Source organism: Giraffa tippelskirchi, chromosome 1 (assembly GCF_054371585.1).
Source record: "Giraffa tippelskirchi isolate mGirTip1 chromosome 1, T2T-mGirTip1v1.2.pri, whole genome shotgun sequence".
NCBI classification, from domain to species: Eukaryota; Metazoa; Chordata; class Mammalia; order Artiodactyla; family Giraffidae; genus Giraffa; species Giraffa tippelskirchi.
Window position 1 is genome coordinate 53,703,448 of NC_137275.1, and position 18,645 is coordinate 53,722,092.

The 18,645-nt window shown below is 39.4% G+C and overlaps 1 protein-coding gene across 7 annotated transcripts in view; it reads left to right on the forward strand.

Annotated features, from left to right (window-relative positions):
* The first annotated feature begins 745 nt into the window (after positions 1-745).
* Positions 746-18,645, forward strand: part of SMIM14 (small integral membrane protein 14) — a 61,936-nt gene continuing 44,036 nt past the window's right edge. The window contains exons 1-2 of one of the 7 annotated variants that reach the window (XM_081592385.1): positions 827-984; positions 10,645-10,841. The gene's annotated coding sequence lies outside the window, so the exon portion shown is untranslated. The other 6 variants (XM_081592406.1, XM_081592395.1, XM_081592416.1 and 3 more) reach the window with 6 other exon arrangements.

The following is an 18,645-nucleotide window of genomic DNA, read 5'->3' on the forward strand; positions in this document are numbered from 1 at the left end:
AGTAGCCCGAAGTTTTTCCAAAGTGGGAAACTTCTCGGGCCCGTTGTTCAGTGGGGAGACTAAGAAGGCCAGAATGAGAAAGTAGGAAGCATCACCTTGGTTTAGAAAGAAGTGAGGTTCTCACACCGTAAGTATCATCCTTATTTCAGTCCCTAAGGTCAAAGCAACAACGTTTTGAGCTGACTGCCTAACAATAGCTTTCCTCTCCCAGTTCCCCACTATCGCTCTATCAGTCCTACATTCCCTTTAACACTCCTCTTGAACTGAATTTTGGCCAGCTCTCCGAGTGCAGTTTGCCTCCAGGACAGGGGATCAGTAACTGCCACGTCTGTCATACTTTTGTATATATAAGACCAAACCTCGATCTCCAATTTTCACCTGGGCCTGAGTGATCCAAAACGATCTCTACAAGTCTCATCAGACACCACCTTGCGCCCCCACCTACGGCTACCCCCGCTATTCTAAAGACTCCAGCTGAGGAAAGCCATTAGCTTAGGCAAAGGGAGACACACGGTAGAAGACGTCCATAACACACGAAACAGAACCTACGCGGGCCACTTCAACAAACGCCGAGCCTCGCCCTCTCCATCACACAACGCAGCGCCCCACCCCTCCCAACCGGAACTGCAACCCCCCTGCTCCGCGCCCCCTGGAACCGCGTGACGCTCGCGGCCGCCCCGCCTCCCCGGACCCACTGGGCAGGCGCGGGGCGCGCGCATGCTCGGAAGGCCGGCTGCCGGGGTCTAGAGCCGCTGCAATCTGTTGCGCCGACGCCCGCGGGAGCCGGCAGATCCGGGTCTCGTGGCTTAGAGTGACGTGGTCAGTCGAATCAAAACAGAGGAGGGGAGGAAGCCGGCGGCCAGGAGCGGTGGCGGCAGCGGCTTCCCGAGCAGCCGCAGCGTTCCGGAAGCTCCAGGCGGTCTTTCTGCCGAGGCTTAGTCCGGGCCCCCATCCTCCCCGCCCCGTCGGTTGTTGAATGGGCGGGTGAGTGTCTCCCACTTCTCCCACCGCCGTTTGCCGGCCCACCGTCCCCTCGCCCCGGTTTTTCCTGGAGGCTCTGGCGGGCTGCGGCGGCTGCGGCAGAGCGGGGCTGCTTCTCGGGCTCAGGGGGTGTCCGACCGGGCTGGCGACTATGCATCAGGAGAAGCCCGCTGCTGTCAAGCCCGCGTCCTCCGGCGAAGAGTGGGGCGGAGAGCCTGAGATTTGGCTTTCTCTGCAGGAGACCAGAGTCGGGACTTGGCAGGGAAGTGGACGGTAGCCACGGGCGGTTTTATTTTTAGGGCAAGCAGTCAACTCGGGTGGAGGCGTATAATGGAGTACAAAGAAGAGTGAGTGAGTCGTAGCTGGAAGGAAACCCTCACAAACCTTACAATCTTCACTAAATCATTTACCTCTGTTTCTCAGCCTTGCCGGGTGTGATGTAGTCACCGGGGTGCGTCCTTTGTTGTGATTGATGAGACTAGAAAGCTGCCATCCAGAAAGCGGGAGCTTTTAGCCCTTATTGTGTTGTGAATTTAAGGGATTCCCTTTTTCTGTTTGTTCAGTACTTGGAACCAGAGGTGACAGTAAAGAGGTGGTACCCTTTACTGGAACAGATCAAGTGCGATAAACTGGTTGCTGGAATATCTGAAGTCCCGTGTTACCGTTTAGAGAGAGTTTTCCAAAGTGTCTGTTCGTATGTGTATTAGGATTTTAGGCACAGTGATGTTCGTTAGCCGGAGAGAGTCAATAGGATGTTTTCAATTGCCCTAGTTTACAGAATCGAGGATGTGGCCTTAGGAGAATGTCTTGGCTTTGCATAGAGAAAGTCGGATGAGCTTCCTGCACGTAATACCCGCGTTTAAAGAGATCTTCCAGTTCCTGTGTTTTGTCAGAAACCGTTGGCAGCGTAGAATAACTTGGACGGTGTAAGCCCTTCCAGGGGCAGTCTTGAGACCCTTAGGAGGCGTTCTCACTGCCTAGTCTGTGGAGCCTGCAGAAGGTTTGTGTTCTCTTCCACTTTAGATGACCCGCCGCGCAGATGCCTCTGGGGTGGCCTGCTTCGAGCCCTGCCACCCTCCGCGCCTTTCCACCGCATGAATGAGACCAGAAGACCAAACCTCTGTTTTGTCCTTAGTTTTTTTAAGGTTTTTTTTCCTCCAGAGAATTCATTAATTGAGGTGTTTCTTTAGCAAATGGCAAGAAAGAAAAAGAGCTATGTATTAAATTGATTGCCATTTATCAAATCCAGGAAGAGGTCTTAGGAATTCAGACTACTCCCTTGAAGAGTATATGTTATGTCCTTGTGTGGTATAAAATGGAGCTCTTCCTAGCAAATTTCTTCCTTCAGCGTGTGCAATCGAGATCTTTTTTTCTTAATACCACAGTTGGAATGCTGCTTATCTAAACAAATGAAATTATGTTTTCTTGAAGTTCTTTCTCTTTTTACTTTTTAAGCTAACCTGTACCTAAATATTTTTGTTTATATGAAATAATTTGTGATAATTGGAGAAAATGTTGATTAAAGCAGATAAGAGAAAAAAAGAAGAAATAAGTCATCAATATTCTTGCCATCCAGAGATCACCAGAATGTCAGCAGTGGTTTATATCCTTCAAGACTTTTTTGCATTTAGATATTTTATACAACGGAGAAGGCAATGGCACCCCACTCCAGTACTCTTGCCTGGAAAATCCCATGGATGGAGGATCCTGGTAGGCTGTAGTCCATGGGGTCGCTAAGAGTCAGACATGACTGAGCGACTTCACTTTCACTTTTCCTGTTCATGTACTGGAGAAGGAAATGGCAACCCACTCCAGTATTCTTGCCTGGAGAATCCCAGGGATGGCGGAGCCTGGTGGGCTGCCGTCTATGGGGTCGCACAGAGTCGGACACGACTGCAGCGACTTAGCAGCAGCAGCAGCATTTTATACAAAAATGATATCGTACCTCATGTTCTTCTGTAACCTACTTTTTCCACATATTAGCACTTCATTTTTGAGTAACACATTAAAATTTTTATAGATACTCTTGGACCTTAACTTTTATGGAATATTCGCTGTATGTTTGCCAAACCATAATGATTAAAATCATGGTTTTAAAAGATTTCCTCTCAAATCTCTCATGATGATATTATAAGATTTATGAAATCATTATGCATTGTGTGACAAACTAAGACTTTGCTTGTTTAACTCTTGGGAGAACAGGCACAGAATAGCCTGAGTTAACACTATGGAAATTTGAAAAGCTTTTGCTCACTTAGTGATTTGATTCAGGTAAGCGTTTAGTTCTGTCCATAGCTTCTGTATGTCCCAAATGTTGACTAGCTGTCCAGGCCTCTGGCAGTAAGGTCCTAAAAGATTTTACTTTATACACTTAATATGCTTTATGAACACTGAGTCTTGGATGTGTGCCTGTTTAGTCCAGTGCTTTATCAGTGGTGCCAAAAGAGAAGCAAGGTTCCCCGCACCTTAGCTTCAAAGGATAAGTACTTACTAAAGAGTGTCCGAAATATACTGATAACCTACTTGGGTCCCTTAGTCATAAACTTACCTACATTTGCCTTAAGTGGTGGTATTCAATATGTATTCTAGATTTGTCCACTTCTTCCCATCTCTACCGCTACCACTTTTCCCAACTCTTACCATCTCTCACCTGGCCTACTGCAGAAACCTCTGGTCTCCCTGCTTCCACTTTGGCTTTTTATGGTGCATCCCCTTTCCCACAGCCTGAGGGATCCTTTAAAATGTCAGATCGTGTCACCCCTTTGTTGAAAGGCTCTCATCACATTCAGAATAAAATCCAACCTCTTTCTCAAGGATTGCCAGGCAGTAGAGGTCTTGGCACTGCCTTCCTCTATCTCACCTATGTCCAAATGCCTTGATCAGTACCCAGGAGTCTGGCCACAGCAGTTTCTTCCTGTGTTCAGCTGCACTAGCATTGTCCTAGGGACTTGCCAGATTTGTTCTTGCCTCGGGGCATTTGCACTTGCTCTTCCTTGTGGCTTCAACTTCTCCCAGATCTTCCTGTAGCTGATTCCATCATGTCATTCAGGTCTCAGTTCAGCTATTGTCTCTTCAAGGAGATTGCTCCCACAATTATCTCACCATCCTCTCATTTTCTTTATAACGTCACTATCTGGAATTTTCTTTGTTTTTATATTCTGTATCCTATACTAGAAATTAAACTCTGGGAAAATGAGGACCTTGTCTGTCCTTTTCACTGCCAAGCCGGTGCTCAATATGATGGTTGAATGAATAAACTTGAACATATCTATATTACTGTTGAATGTACTCTTTTTCTTATATATAATTTTATTTATTTATTTATTGACTATGCTGGGTCTTCATTGCGGCTTGGGCTTTTCTCTTGTTCTGGTGAGTGGGGCTACTCTTCATTGCAGTGGCTTCTCATTACAGTGGCTTCTCTCATGAAACACAGGCTCTAGGGCATGTGGGCTTCGATAGTTGGCTGCATTTGGGCTCAGTAGTTGCAGTTCCCAGGCTCTAGACCACAGGCTCAATAGTTGTTGTGCATTGGCTTAGTTGCTCTCCTGCATGTGGGATCTTCCCAGACCAAGGATCGAGCCTCTGTCTCCTGCTTTGGCACATGGATTCTTTACCAGTGAGGCACCAGGGAAGCCCCTCTACTGTCTCTTTTAAACCAGTTCTTTTTATGGCAGAACCTAATTTTCAGTCTCCTTTTGTAGGGCTGTACCTTATTTCTCCTACTTCAATAATTCTTGATGTTTGGACCAGGGAACAGCCATGTTATACTTTTTGCTCAATCACTAATCGTGTCCGACTCTTTGCGACCCCATGGACTGCAGCACGCCAGGCTTCCCTGTCCTTCACCATTTTGTGGAGCTTGCTCAAACTTCTGTCCATTGAGTCAGTGATGCCATCCAACCCCCTTGTCCTTTGTCATCCCCTTTTGCTTTCAGTCTTTCCCAGCATCAGGGTGATTTCTAATGAGTCAGCTCTTCGGATTAGGTGGCCAAGGTATTGGAGCTTCAGCATTAGTCCTTCTAATGAATATTCAGGATTGATATCCTTTAGGATTGACTGGTTTGATCTCCTTGCAGTCCAGGGACTCTCAAGAGTCTTCTTCAACACCACAGCTCAAGAGCATCTGTCTCCTTGAGTTGGCTTAAATTTATGTTCACTGAGTCAGTGATGCTGTCTGACCATCTCCTCTTCTGCTGCCCATTCTCCTTTTGCCTTCAGTCTTCTCCAGCATCAGTATCTTTTGCAGTGAGTTGGCTGTTTGTATCTCGTGGCCAAAGTATTAGAGCTTCAGTATCAGTCCTTCCAGTAAATATTCAGTGTTGATTTCCTTTAGGATTGGCTGGTTTGATCTCTTGCAGTCCAAGGGACTCTCAAGAGTCTTCTCTAACACCACAATTGGAAAGTATCAATTCTTTGGTTCTCAGCCTTCTCTGTGGTCCAACTCTCACATCCATACATTAGTACTAGAAAAACCATAGTTTTGACTATGCTCAGTTGCTACAGTTGTAGCAACTTTGCACCCCGTAAACTGTAGCCTATCAGGCTCCTCTGTCCATGGGGATTCTCCAGGCAAGAATACTGGAGTGGGTTGCCATGCCCTCCTCCAGGGGATCTTCCCAACCCAGGGATCGAACCCAAGTCTTGTATGTCTCCTGCATGTGTTACGTACTATGCTAAAAACGTCTAACTTGTTTCTCAGTTAAGTGTAAAGCAACTCAGATATAAGTGTTCCTGCTCCCTCTTTACAAATGAAAGAACTGAGATATACTGAGTAGCAGATTGGATTTGAACCCAAGTCAGTTCTCTTAATCAGTATACCCTACAGTGTTTAGAACTATATGCAGTATTTTAGTTTTAGTGAGCCATTTTTTTGTTGAGGGCAAAATAATGTTTTCTGTCCCATTTCCAGTCCTTAATGAAGTTCATTGTTTTTTGGTCTTTGTGCCTGAAGTTGCACAACTGGTAGATGACCTCAAGAAACATTCTGTAAAGACTCCTACATCTTCTTGCTTTGTTTTATTGAGTTTTCAGAGCCTACCAAGTTTCAAGTAAATTTGAGGTATTTTCTCCTCCCTGTGCATTACCTTGCATTCTACACACCCAGAATCTTATCTGTCACTTTTCTACCTGCTCATATACTCATTTGAATTCCTCATACATTTTCTTCATTGATTTGGGTGTCGTAATATTTGGACTACCATGGGATCATCATAAACTGAACAGATTTCTCACTGTAAGACCCTTTCCAAATGAGTTGAAAGTACTGAATTTGATTGATGCATTGATTTGGGGGCTTCCTTGATACGTCAGTTGGTACAGAATCCGCCTGCAATGCAGGAGACCCCGGTTCGATACCTGAGTCAAGAAGATATGCTGGAGAAGGGATAGGCTACCCACTTCAGTATTCTTGGCTTCCCTTATGGCTCAGCTGGTAAAGAATCCTTCTGCAATGCAGGAGACCTGGATTTGATCCCTGGGTTGGGAAGATCCCCTGGAGAAGGGAAAGGCTACCCACTCCAGTATTGTGGCCCAGAGAATTCCGTGGACTAGTCCATGGGGTCACAAAGAGTTGGACACACTGAGCGACTTTCACTTTCACTTTGATTTGGGGTGAGGAGGATACTTAATTGAGAGAAATACTGTTTGTCTTTCTTCTCTTCTAGTCTTGATGCCTGAATGGCTATATTTATTTGTAGAAGCTCAGATGATCTTTAGCAGATCTCTATCGTAACCCATCTCGGGCTTTTGTACATAACCCTGTGTGGCTCCTTTCGCTTCACTTTTCATATTCAGTTGTCTGTGGCTGTTTGGCTTATTTGATTGGGAGGCCCATGAGGTCAGGGAGGACTGATTAAGCAACAGTAGGCTTGTTGATGGAATAAATAAATGAAGAAAAATGTCAACTTTAACTATATCTATAAAAAGCAGTACATTGCTAAAAGGCAGTATTTGTAAAAACTCTTTTCCCATATAGTTTAATAAGACTTAGAACAAAAGCTTCAATAAAAGATACTAAATTGTCTACATTGATAATTAATGGTAATATATTAATATGTGAATTGTAAAGGTTTTGCAGAAAGTAAGCACTCCCGACAGTTATATTGTGGCTTATATTAGAATTTTTTTAAGATTGTAAAACTTCTTAGGCAAGTACTACTACAAGCTTATAAGCAAAGGTATTCTTTTGGTGTGTGCTTACGTTTATGTTCATATTTTAGTCCACATAACAAGGGCTAACCATCTGAGATGGTTGGGCACGTGGCAGTAGATCCTACAGTTAAGTAACAGTTTGGGCACTTCAAAGTGATTTTAAAAGAAGGCTGAAAACTATTTGAATCTGAAATTAAAACAGTTACCTGTCTGAATCTCAATAGCAATGACATTTACTGTTCATGGAGTCTATATGCTAGTCTCTTGACTTCCATTACATACTATATTTTCAGCTTATACATCAGCCCTCCAAGTCAGACATTGTCACCCCCAGTTTACACTGGAGGAAACAGGCTCTAGTTAGTAAGTTGCTTAAGGTAAAGCCACTTGGGACTTGTAGGATTCAAACTCAATTTTCTTTGACCCAAAATTCATATACTTTATATTACAACAATGTTGACTAGTCTTTTTGTCTTACAGAATCATGGGAGCTATAATAAGTAAAACTACTTGTTTTAGCTGTCAGATTATGCTACTAGAAGTATTTTCATGAATTGTTTTGTTCTGTTTAAACCTAAATTGGATATGCATGTCTAGTAGTCTTGCCTTTAAAAAAAAGAGTCTGCAAAGGATAGTAATATATAAAACCAACAACAAAAGTTACAATCCTGTACACATATTTCCTTCCAGTCTTTAACTTTTAAAATTCATCTTTGGTACAACTGAGATGTAATACTCACATAAGCTTGTATTCTTTTTGAGGGGTGGGAGTGGGGTCAACATAGTGATCTTTTTACCATGGCCTTAGAAAATACCTAAACTTGATTTTAACTGGCTGCATTTTATAAGATATTTTGAATAAACTGGTTTACTTGAAGTTTTCACTTAATATTGAACATGAATGTAGTTTCCAGTTTTCACCATTATAAATAATATTGTGGTGAACCATGTCTTTAAATAGCCAACCAACCAGTCTTAATTATGTAAAAAAACATAATCACATTTAGTGACTTGAAATGCGATTTTAATCATAGTTCAGCAAGTATATACAGCATATATATACTTGCAGTCCTAGAAAATTTACTCAAGGGTTTGTGTTTTTTTAATAATTTTACCCTGTTAATTTTAAAAATTTTTGGCTGTGCTGGGTCTCCCTTGCTACACACAGGCTTTCTCTAGCTGTGGTGAGCAGGGACTGCTCTAGTTGAGGTGCACAGACTTTTCATTGCAGTGGCTTCTCTTGCAGAGCATGGGCTCTAGAGTTGGGCTTTAGTAGTTGTGGTACATGGGCTTAGTGACCCCTCAGCATGTGGAATCTTCCTTGATTAGGGATCACACCCGTGTTTCCTGCATTGGCAGGTGAATTCTTTACCACTAAACCACTCAGGGACACTCCTACATGAGGGTTTTTAAATAGAGGTAGCCTCTGAGAAGAAGAGAGTACTGTTTTTACTTTTGTGGTTTTTTTAAACTTCTGTATTTGAATTGTAAAAGTATAAATGTGATTGCTTTCAAGATTTTTTTAAAAGTTCAGCTCCTTGAGAAAGTGTATGTTTTCCTAAACTAAAACCAATTTTTAGGTTTATAGTAAGGCTTATATTTTGTTTATAACATTTCAAACTTGAGTGCTTTTATTTGAAGAAAGTTACCTTTTTGTTGCTTTATTTTCATATTGAATTTTCATTTCCTTATTTAAATTTAGGTCAAAACACAGATGTGAGTCTCAAGTTTGTAAAAATACAGAATAAAGCTGGTTTATGCTTGACTGCACTCATTGACAAGTATTGCAGGTGCAGCACTTCCAAATTTTAACAATGATAAAGATGCTTCAAATCAAGTTAGGGATACAGTAAGCATCTTCTTGATAAATGAAGTTTTAGAGGATGTGTTCTGGTTGCTATCTTGTTTTAGCTTATACTTTTTAAAAAAAGCTAATTTTTTTTTTTTTTTTTACGTATTATGATTTTGTTGCTTTGTACTCCTGGCAGAGATTATGTAGAAGAAACTGACTTGCGTGAAATTTTGAAGACTTCTTTTTTTCCTGTGGTGCTTATTCAGATTTCATTTTTTTAAAGATTGATTTATTTTTTGGCTGTGGTATGTCTTCATTGCTGTGAGTGGATTTACTCAAGTTGCAGCAAGTGGGGACTGCTCTCTAGTTACAGTGGTCGGGCTTCCCATTGCAGTGTCTTCTCTTGTGGAGCACAGGCTTTATGGTCATGAGTCAAGTTTCATTTTTTAATTACATTGCTTTCTGTATCACAGTGGTTCTAAGCGTTTTTTTCCTGTCATCATGAATGGCATTTATGTGCACCTGTGTTCAGATAGGTTGTCTAGGCTGTAGCATGGCTGAGAGAAGCCACGAGTTCATCTGAGTTGGGAGAGTAGAAGCCATAACTCCATTCTGCCCCAAAAATCATATAGGCGAGGAAGTAAAGGGGAGTAATGGTGAGAAGAAGTCCTGATTCTGCTCTGGTTTATTTGAACGGTGGAATGATCGAAGGCAGAAGGAGAGGGGGACAGCAGAGGATGAAATGGTTGGATGGCATCACCGAATCAATAGGCATGAATTTGAGAAGAGTCCGGGAGATGGTGAAGGATAGGGAAGCCTGGTGTGCTGCAGGCCATGGGGTCACTAAGAGTTGGACACAACTTAGCGACTGAACAATAACAACAACAAATCATTTGCAGATTTGTAACATTACTTGTGATGTACTTCAGAATTTCAGAACATGCTTGTATTTTGTAATATAACTATTGAAAACTGGTTTCTTAACATTTGTAAGTAATTTATATCCTCTATGATTTGGGCGGGGTCACAATATGGAATTTTTATAACATCTGTTAAATTTTTCTGTTTCTAGCTTATGGAACACACTGTTTTTTCCTGAATTAAAAAATTTTTATTCAGAATGTGATTAAGTAGTACTTGAGTAGAAATTTCAGAGAACATTTTCGGAATATGAAACTTTGGGTTAAGATACTGAATATAAACAAAGATGATTCAATTGCAGGGTTTTCCTTTGTTTGGCTGTTTATAATAAATTTTACCCCTGGGCCTTGAGAGAGTCTTTAAGATTGTACAGGAGTAAAGAATAGCCGGGGAAGGGCAGGAAATTTGTAGATGAGGGACCAAAATTCAGAACAGAAGACTTCTTTCTTCTCTTTCACTTTATGCAAAGGAGTGATAGCTGAGCCCCAGGGGAATTCAACCTTACCCCCGCCCCAAAGCAGTATAGGAAGAACTTCGGTTGAGGGTTGAAGATACATTTCAAATCTAAAGGCTGAGAGTTGAATTGGCTCAGAGCATTTTACAGTTTATAAAGCACTCTTTAAAATTCTCACCCAATCCTTGGAACAACCCATTAAAATAGTTTCAATTATCACTCTTGTTTTATAGGTAGGGAAACTGAAGTCACAGAGAGGCTCATTTATCCATTTTTCAGTAGTGTCATAACTTAAGTCATTTATCTAAGATATATTCTTTCTGCTATCCCATGCTGTTTTTAGCAGGTGTTGCTTAAGGTGATTCCTAGAATACAGTCAGGCTCTGTCCATGGAATTCTCCACGCAAGAATACTGGAGTGGATTGCCATTCCCTTCTCCAGGGGATCTTTCCAACTGAGGGATCTAACCCAGGTCTTCTGCATTGTAGGCAGATTCTTTTTACCGTTTGAGCCATCAAGGAAGCCCACAATCAGATACAGGTAAGGGGGAAAAAAGGTTGTAGAGGAAAGAAAAGGTAGTGTCTAAGGTGTAGGAAAATAGGGTCACATTAGCAGGGAATTTCCAGAAAAGTAATGGCAGCCGTGGGGGCCGGGGGGGGGGGCCTTTAACCGAGTCCTGTGCTGCAAAGACAGAGGAATTAAGGAGGTAAGGAAATTCTTGATAACTGTGAAGAGTTCAGCTGTTGGTATAAAAGGCATAGAAGTTAAGTGAGTTAAGTAGTTCTCCTTTTGAACTTTCTCTGGAGAGATTATCACAGTAGTTGTTGGTCTGAGACATTTATTTTGGCTGTTAATTATATATTAGTATGTGATTATATTATTATTATAAGAATGAATTATAATTAGTAATAAACTTGATTGCAAACGCTTAGAGGTAGGGCTTAACGTTTTATTTCTTCTGTATCCTTCTCTGAACTCTTCTGCTAGCTACCTAGTCCCCTGGGGACCTGTTAGATATATCCTTTTCAGGAAAGGAGAAGTGAGAGAAGACAGGGTTTGAAGCCCCGCTCTACTGGGTGACTTTGGGTAAGCCACTGACACTCTCAGGGCCTCAATTTTTTTTTTCTCTTTAAATGAGTGAATGTGAACTGCTGCATCCCCAAAGTTTTAAAAGTACCATTTATGAAGTTGTGGTTTGTTGAATATGAATAAATGAAGACTTAGCATCCTCTGATACTTACCTTATCTATACAGTGCTATCTTCACAGGCCTCCTAGTCATATTGACCTTGTTTTTTCTGCACATTCCCATTCCACTTGATGAAGAATGAACATTTTGTTGTCATTCTTTCAAAATGACATTTTGTTGTCATTCTAGAAAGAAGTGACATGTATATCTACTCTCATCTCTTCCTTTTGAAAAGTATGCCCTCTGAAAGAATATATTTAAGCTTTTTGTTATCCTGTAAAAATGTTTTATAATAAGATTTTCGGAGGTAGTTTTTATTGTATTTTTCTCTTGTAAATAGCTAATTCTGGATGGGCCTGTCGGTTTGAAAAAAAATGCACAACCTAAGAGCCATGAGTTGAGTTTATTCCATGTCTTACTGAGGACTGTAACGTGGGAGATAGGCTCTCAGCTAGCTCTGAGGAACCCTTCTAGAGGTAATGGAGGAGCTAGTATCTATATGTGCTGTCAGTTGAAAGGTTACTGAAGTTGGCGTGGATCAGATCTCTCAATTTTAGTGCTTTTCTGTGCATGGGAAGATGCAAGAATCTGAGGTCATTGGAATTCTTCCTCAGATAGGCCTCTCGACTATCTGTGCTGCCGTGCTGTGCTTAGTCGCTCAGTCGTGTCCGACTCTTTGCGACCCCGTGGACTGTAGCCCGCCAGGCTCCTCTGTCCGTGGGGATTCTCCAGGCAAGAATACTGGAGTGGGTTGCCATACTCTTCTCCAGGGGATCTTCCCAACCCAGGGATCAAACCCGGGTCTCCTGCATTGCTGGAGGATTCTTTACCAGCTGAGCTACCAGGAAAGCTCATCTAGGGGTCCATAAATCCAAAACACAGAATGTGTCACCCTAAATTCTTTCATTGTGTACTTATCGGTCAGCAGCTATTGTGGCTAATGATTTGATCCTTAAAGAACTGGAATGGCAGGTAACATTCTTTGTTTACACACAGTATAGGGTCACCCTGTTGGATCAAATAGACAGTCGTATTAGGAGTTTGTAACTGTAATTGCCTGGCTATTAATGTGAATTTTAAAAATTTGTCATGGTAGAACTCAGGAAGTTTTAACTCCTAAGCACAGAGAATTGTGGTATTTAAGGAATATAATGGATTTATTTCAACATTTACATTTTAAAATGACTTTAATTTCCCAGGCAGCATTTTAGCTTAGTTTTTACCAAATGACGATTGACTGATTTGAACTTGAAACTGCATCTATCTTTTCTCCTTGCCCACTTCCCATCAGAGAATCAGACTTGCAAATGTAGTTTAAGAGAAAAGTATGTAACTAGAACGAAGCATTGGGAAGTTAATTGATGGTTATCTAATTTCTCTAGTGCTCTAAAGTTGTCTTTATGAGAGTGAGACAAGTATAACCTTCATGATTGGTCATATCTGACAGATGTGCAATGAGTCTTGGTCAGGAATTTACATTATGACTTCCTGTCCAAGGTCTCTCTCTTACTGGATGGAAATGTGATCATGGTCAAATTGCTCACTTATCTGAACTTATTTTCCTCTTTTTAAAAGAGGGATAATTTTCTTGCTTAACTTGTTGGAAGGGCTATTGTTAAGATATGAAAGTAGTTAGAAAGCTGCAGGCATAACTATTTTAGATATGACTGTTTGATTGAGATCAGCAAATGAGTATGTTGCAAAAATGTATCTGTGGGAATTTGAACATCTTCTTACATTAAGATGTTGAGTCATCTGATAAAAATAATCTGAACTTCTAATTATACATGTTAGTGTATGATATAATTATAATATTACTGCAATTGATAGGCAAATATTTTGTTCTCCCTGTTTAATATGAAAGATAGCCAGAGTTTGGGATAGCTCTCATTATTTGGTTGATCAGTTTTCTAACTGGCTACTGGGCAAAAGTGGATTCAGAAAGCAGTTTGTAGAAAAATTATTTTTAGAGTTGAGTAATTATTCCTGTAATTGGCAATAAGGTTAAAAATAGAAAGTAAATGCAAAGGTAGTCTTCCTGAATGTCTAGGGGGCAGTTTCAGCTGTTTCTGGTATGTTTTACTCTCTTGGTTTTGTAACTTTGGAGTGGTAATAGCATTAATGCTTTTTAGGTAAAAATGTATAAAATACTTCTGAGTTCCTCATTTCACTGACAGCATCTCTATTTCCTGTGTTATAAAACAAATTACATGCATTCTAAATTGTTACTTTGTATTTTGCCCTTGCTGTGGGTTTTTATTTTTAACTTTTAAGTGGGAAGAATTTTGACATTGTCTTGATCACTGTAAAGATAGGACTAATTGAAAAAGTGATTTTATCATAAATCATCTTCTTAAAATTACAGTAGAAAGTTAGTTTTCATCCTCTGACCTTGTATTAGGCTTGGTTATACCTGCTTTCTCAAGAAGAGCCCTCTGTTTGCATGGGGAGGAATCAGAAGAATTTTCATTTGTCTATAAAAATGTATTTCTAAAAAACTGAGGTATGCTTGAAATTTTTAATATTAACAGGTCATGCATCTGTATGTATCCATCAGCTGGCTTCAGCAGTTATTGAACTTATGATTTTTATTTCATCCATACCTCCCCTTTTGCAGGGTTATTTTCACCTGGATCCCAGGCATAAAAATCTCTTTAACTGGAAATACATAGTGAGATCTCTCAGAGATAAGGACTCTTTCAGATGTGACAATTGACATTATGTTAAAAAATTTAACACAGGGTAATTTCCTAAATGACATTTAATCCAGTCAGTGTTCAAAATTCCTGTTTGTTTGTATCATAATTGTCCTTTTGCTAGGTTTGTTTGCTTCCGGATTCAAACAAGGTCTATATACAGCATTTGATTGATAGCTCTAAAATTTCTTAAACTGTAACCATACCCCTGCCATCTCTTGAAGTTTTATTTACTTTTTACTATTTATTCATTGAAAAGTTTGAGTTAGTTTTCCTTAGTTTTGCTGCATTCAGCATCTTTCCTGATTTATAATAAGAGTTAATATATAATTATTATTTGATAGGGACTCCACATTATTTGATGAGGACTTCCCTGGTGGTCCAGTGGTTAAGATTCTGGCTTCCAATGCAGAAAGTACTAGTTTGATCCTTGGTCAGGGAACTCAGATCCCACATGCCTCGCAGTTTGGCAAAAAAAAGAAAAAAAAATTCTATGATATTGAAAGATAAAATATACAAAATGAAAAGTAAAATCTTGTCACTCAGAGATTCCCGATGTTAGTTTTCGTATGTTTTCTTTTAATTTTTCAAGTGTTATTTTGTGCTTTTGAAATATATGCATGTACTTTGCTTATTTTTATATCCTTTTTTAATATATTTTAATATTATATTATGCTTATTTCCCCATGTCATTATGAAAGAAAATGAAGCATTTGGCTGCATAATACTTCACAGTATGTATCTTAATTTAAGCATTTCCTTTTAGCCAGACATTTGTTGTTGCTGTTGTTTAGTTGCTAAGTCAAATCCAACTCTTTGCAGCCCCATGGACTGCATCCCACCAGGCTCCTCTGTCCATGGGATTTCCCAGGCAAGAATACTGGAGTGGGTGGCCATTTCCTCCTCCAGGGGATCTTCCCGGACTAGGCATTGAACCCGTGTCTCCTGCATCTCCTCCATTGGCAGGCATATTCTTTACCACTGAGTCACCAGCCAGACATTTAGACTGTTTCCAGTTTTTCACTGTGATAAAGCTGTGATAACCATCTTAGTACATAGGTCTTTGTATTTCAGACTTTTAAAAAAATGATAGAACCTTAGAAGTGGAATTATTCAAAGGGCATGAACATTTTTTAATTTCTGAATTCATATTGCCATAAAATTATAGCTTGTAATCTCCAGTGCAGGTCCCACTTTAAGAATCTGTTTGCATATGTTCCATGTTATTAAGAAATCTTTGCTTATATTAGTGGAGTATGATTTTTTTCCCCTATTCTTTGGCTGTTGTAATTGTATTTGAGATTTTTTAATGCATATATTATGTTGTAAGTTTGTTGATATTTTTCTTTGTTCTGCCATTAAAGATCAAATACTCACCTAAATTTGTCTTCTAGAATCATTTAGGGTTTTTTTTTTTCCTTAATTGCTAGAAAGCATTCCTAGCATGTACTTTGTACATTCCTAGCACTTATTAAACTGTTGATCCCCTACTCATTTATTTGTAATTCAAGTTTTGATATATAAATACACTTTGTGGTTGGTATGTTCAGAAAATTCTAGAAAAAGGAATTGTTTTCCTGTTTACTGAGTTTTAATATTATCTCTCATCTCCTCCCTCCACCCTCTTTTTTCTGCTTCCCATCTATGAAATGTATCCAGATGTCTTAGATTCTGAATGAGTCTTGGGAAGACACCTTAAAAAAAAACCTAGTCTACTCCTCATCTGTTTTCCTTTATTTTCCTTGTTATATGTGTATTTTAAAAATGGATTCCCATTTGCTTTTATTTTAAACTCAATTTACCAGATGTTACCAAAACATATACCAACATTAGTAGTTTGTGATACATTCTCTGTTACGGCATTTTGATCCTCTCTAACTGTTAATACTTCCACCAGAGGATGAGTAGAGGAAGGAAAAGGTAAAACATTGAAAACTGGCTACACCCTGAGCCAGAGGGTATAGTCTTATGTACTTTCTAATCCAGAGACACGTTTTCATGTATCTTAATCCAGAGATAAGTTTTTATATATCTAGACCAGTGGTTCTTAGTCTTTAGTATACTACAAAGAATGATTACCTCCGATTTAGGGCAAAGGCTGACTTTAGAAATACCCATTGTATGGTCTCTTTATGTACTTGGTTATTTCTCACTGATAATGGGATTTGGTCTATTTTGTAACACATATACTTACAGAGTTTAGAATACTATTTTTTATGTTAGCTAACAAATTCAGTGATGATGGAAGGTCAGATAGTGCTTAAGATAATTTAGCATGTTCAATTCAAGAGAAAAGTTGAGATGTAATTATTTGTCCCTAGAGCAAATGGTTCTGGTATGGGAAGAACAGGAAGCTCACAGTAAAGTTATTCTTTTCAAAAGTTAATATTTTTTGAATCACTCAGAAGACACAAAGGCAGTATACAGTCAAAAGTTTTCTTACTACTTCTGTCCCTTAGACACTTTGGCCCCCTTTCCAGAGGCAACCAGTTATATCATTTTTGAATACTAAATTCTTACGGTGTTAAATGATCTGCAAGTGTCCATAGAAGAAAATTTATCTGTAAGTTATTAATGCAAGGAAGTTAGTATCCTTGCCTGGAAAATCTCATGGACAGAGGAGCCTGGTGGGCTGCAGTCAATGGGGTCACAAAGAGTCGGGCATGACTGAGCAACTAACACTTACTTATAGAAGAAAATTTATCTTAAAGTTATTAATGCAAGGAAGTTTGACATCAACCTTTAGTATTTATTTTGGATGGAATCTTTTGTTTACATGTGTATGTGTTTACATATATGTAACAGATTTTCATACCCGTATGTAAATATGTGATTCAATTTTAGAAGTAAAATATAGCATAGAAAATAAGGAAAACAAGAAGAAAAAACATCTGATAACCTTAACTGGTATAGTCGTTTTAATGTAGAATACTTTTCCCCTAGATTTAAATTCTGGGCACATAGTAATTCTACATACTTTCCCCCCTTAACCACAAGAATTTCATGTTGAGCATACTGGGTTTCTGACTCATTTCTTATAAGGGATATGAATTTCTTAGTAATATTGCTCTTGGAAGCAGGAGCAGGGAACTAACCTTTATTGAAGAAGAAAGGAAATGAGAGATTGGCAAGAGTAGGGAGGTTAAATAAGGGTACATATTTTTATAATTCAATCTTGAGAAAAATAAAGGAAAAGTCAAGTTTTGGTATTTGAGGGTTCTTAGAACTGATTGCTCGTTTTTTTCCTTCTTTTGTTTTGATTTTTTTTTTTTTTTTTTTTTAGGATTGAACCCAAGATTGAATCCAAGGATAAGCTGACATTTTGTTGTTTAAAATGTTTGCATGGAAGGACAGAAATGCCTTGGGTAGCCATTACCTTCTCCAGGGGATCTTCCCCACCCAGGGATCCAACCCAGGTCTCCTGCATTGCAGGCGGTTTCTTTACCATCTTAGCTACCAGGGAAGCCTAATACACAGCACCTGCCTCAAAACAATATTAATTTATAAACTTCTTGGTAGGATTTCAAGGAGGGCAATCCCAAAATGTTTCTGGAGGACAATAAATGTTGGTGGAATTAACAGTACATTACACAGGACTTCTTGATGGTCCAGTAGTTAAGACTCCATGCTTCCACTGTAGGCGATGCCAGTTGGATCCCTGATTGAGGAACTGAGAGCCCACAGGTTGTGTGATGCAGCCAATAAATAAATAAATAGAAATATAAAGAAAATATTGTATTACTCAATATTACTAATTTAAGATAAGTAAAATCAGTAATAGTCTATTTCTTTTTATCATTTATAAAGGACTTTCCTAGGATCGCCTGGAAGTAATATTAGTCTGTCTCCTCTGTTTTGTAGGCTCACCTTGATCTTGTGGTTAAGAGAGTGTTTGATAGGTTTTTCTACTGTAACGTTACCTTCTCCTTCTGAATTCTATCCTTTAGAAGGGAGTCAGGAAGTCTAGTCCATGTTCAAGGGTGGGGGAGGGTTAAGCTTCACCTCCCAGAGGATGATAAATCTAAATACTACTTGGAATTTTATAAGGAAGTTTTGTCCCTTTCCCTCCTACTTTCCTCTCCCTTTGTGGGAGTATTTTAAAGCAAACCGTAGATAACACACGTCATTGATAAGAGAATTTTTATAGTTCTTGATACCTGTTGCTAAATTAAACTCCAGAAGGGTTATGGCCCTTAACTGGAGGACTAGCAGTGTATGACTAAACTTTCATGGTACTTTTTTGGTATTTATTTAGGTGAAAGTTTACGTTTTAATTTGCATTTATTTGATTAGTTAGGGTGACCTTTTAAAATGTTTGTTAATTAGCTGTAGCACCTCTTTGGGAATTATCTTTTCCCTTGATCTTTATTTATTTTAAATATCTTTTAGAGACTCTCTTGGCTGTTTTAACTCCTTTGTCTCTTAGAGACTTAAGAGATGTATTTCCTTTTTGCTTACTG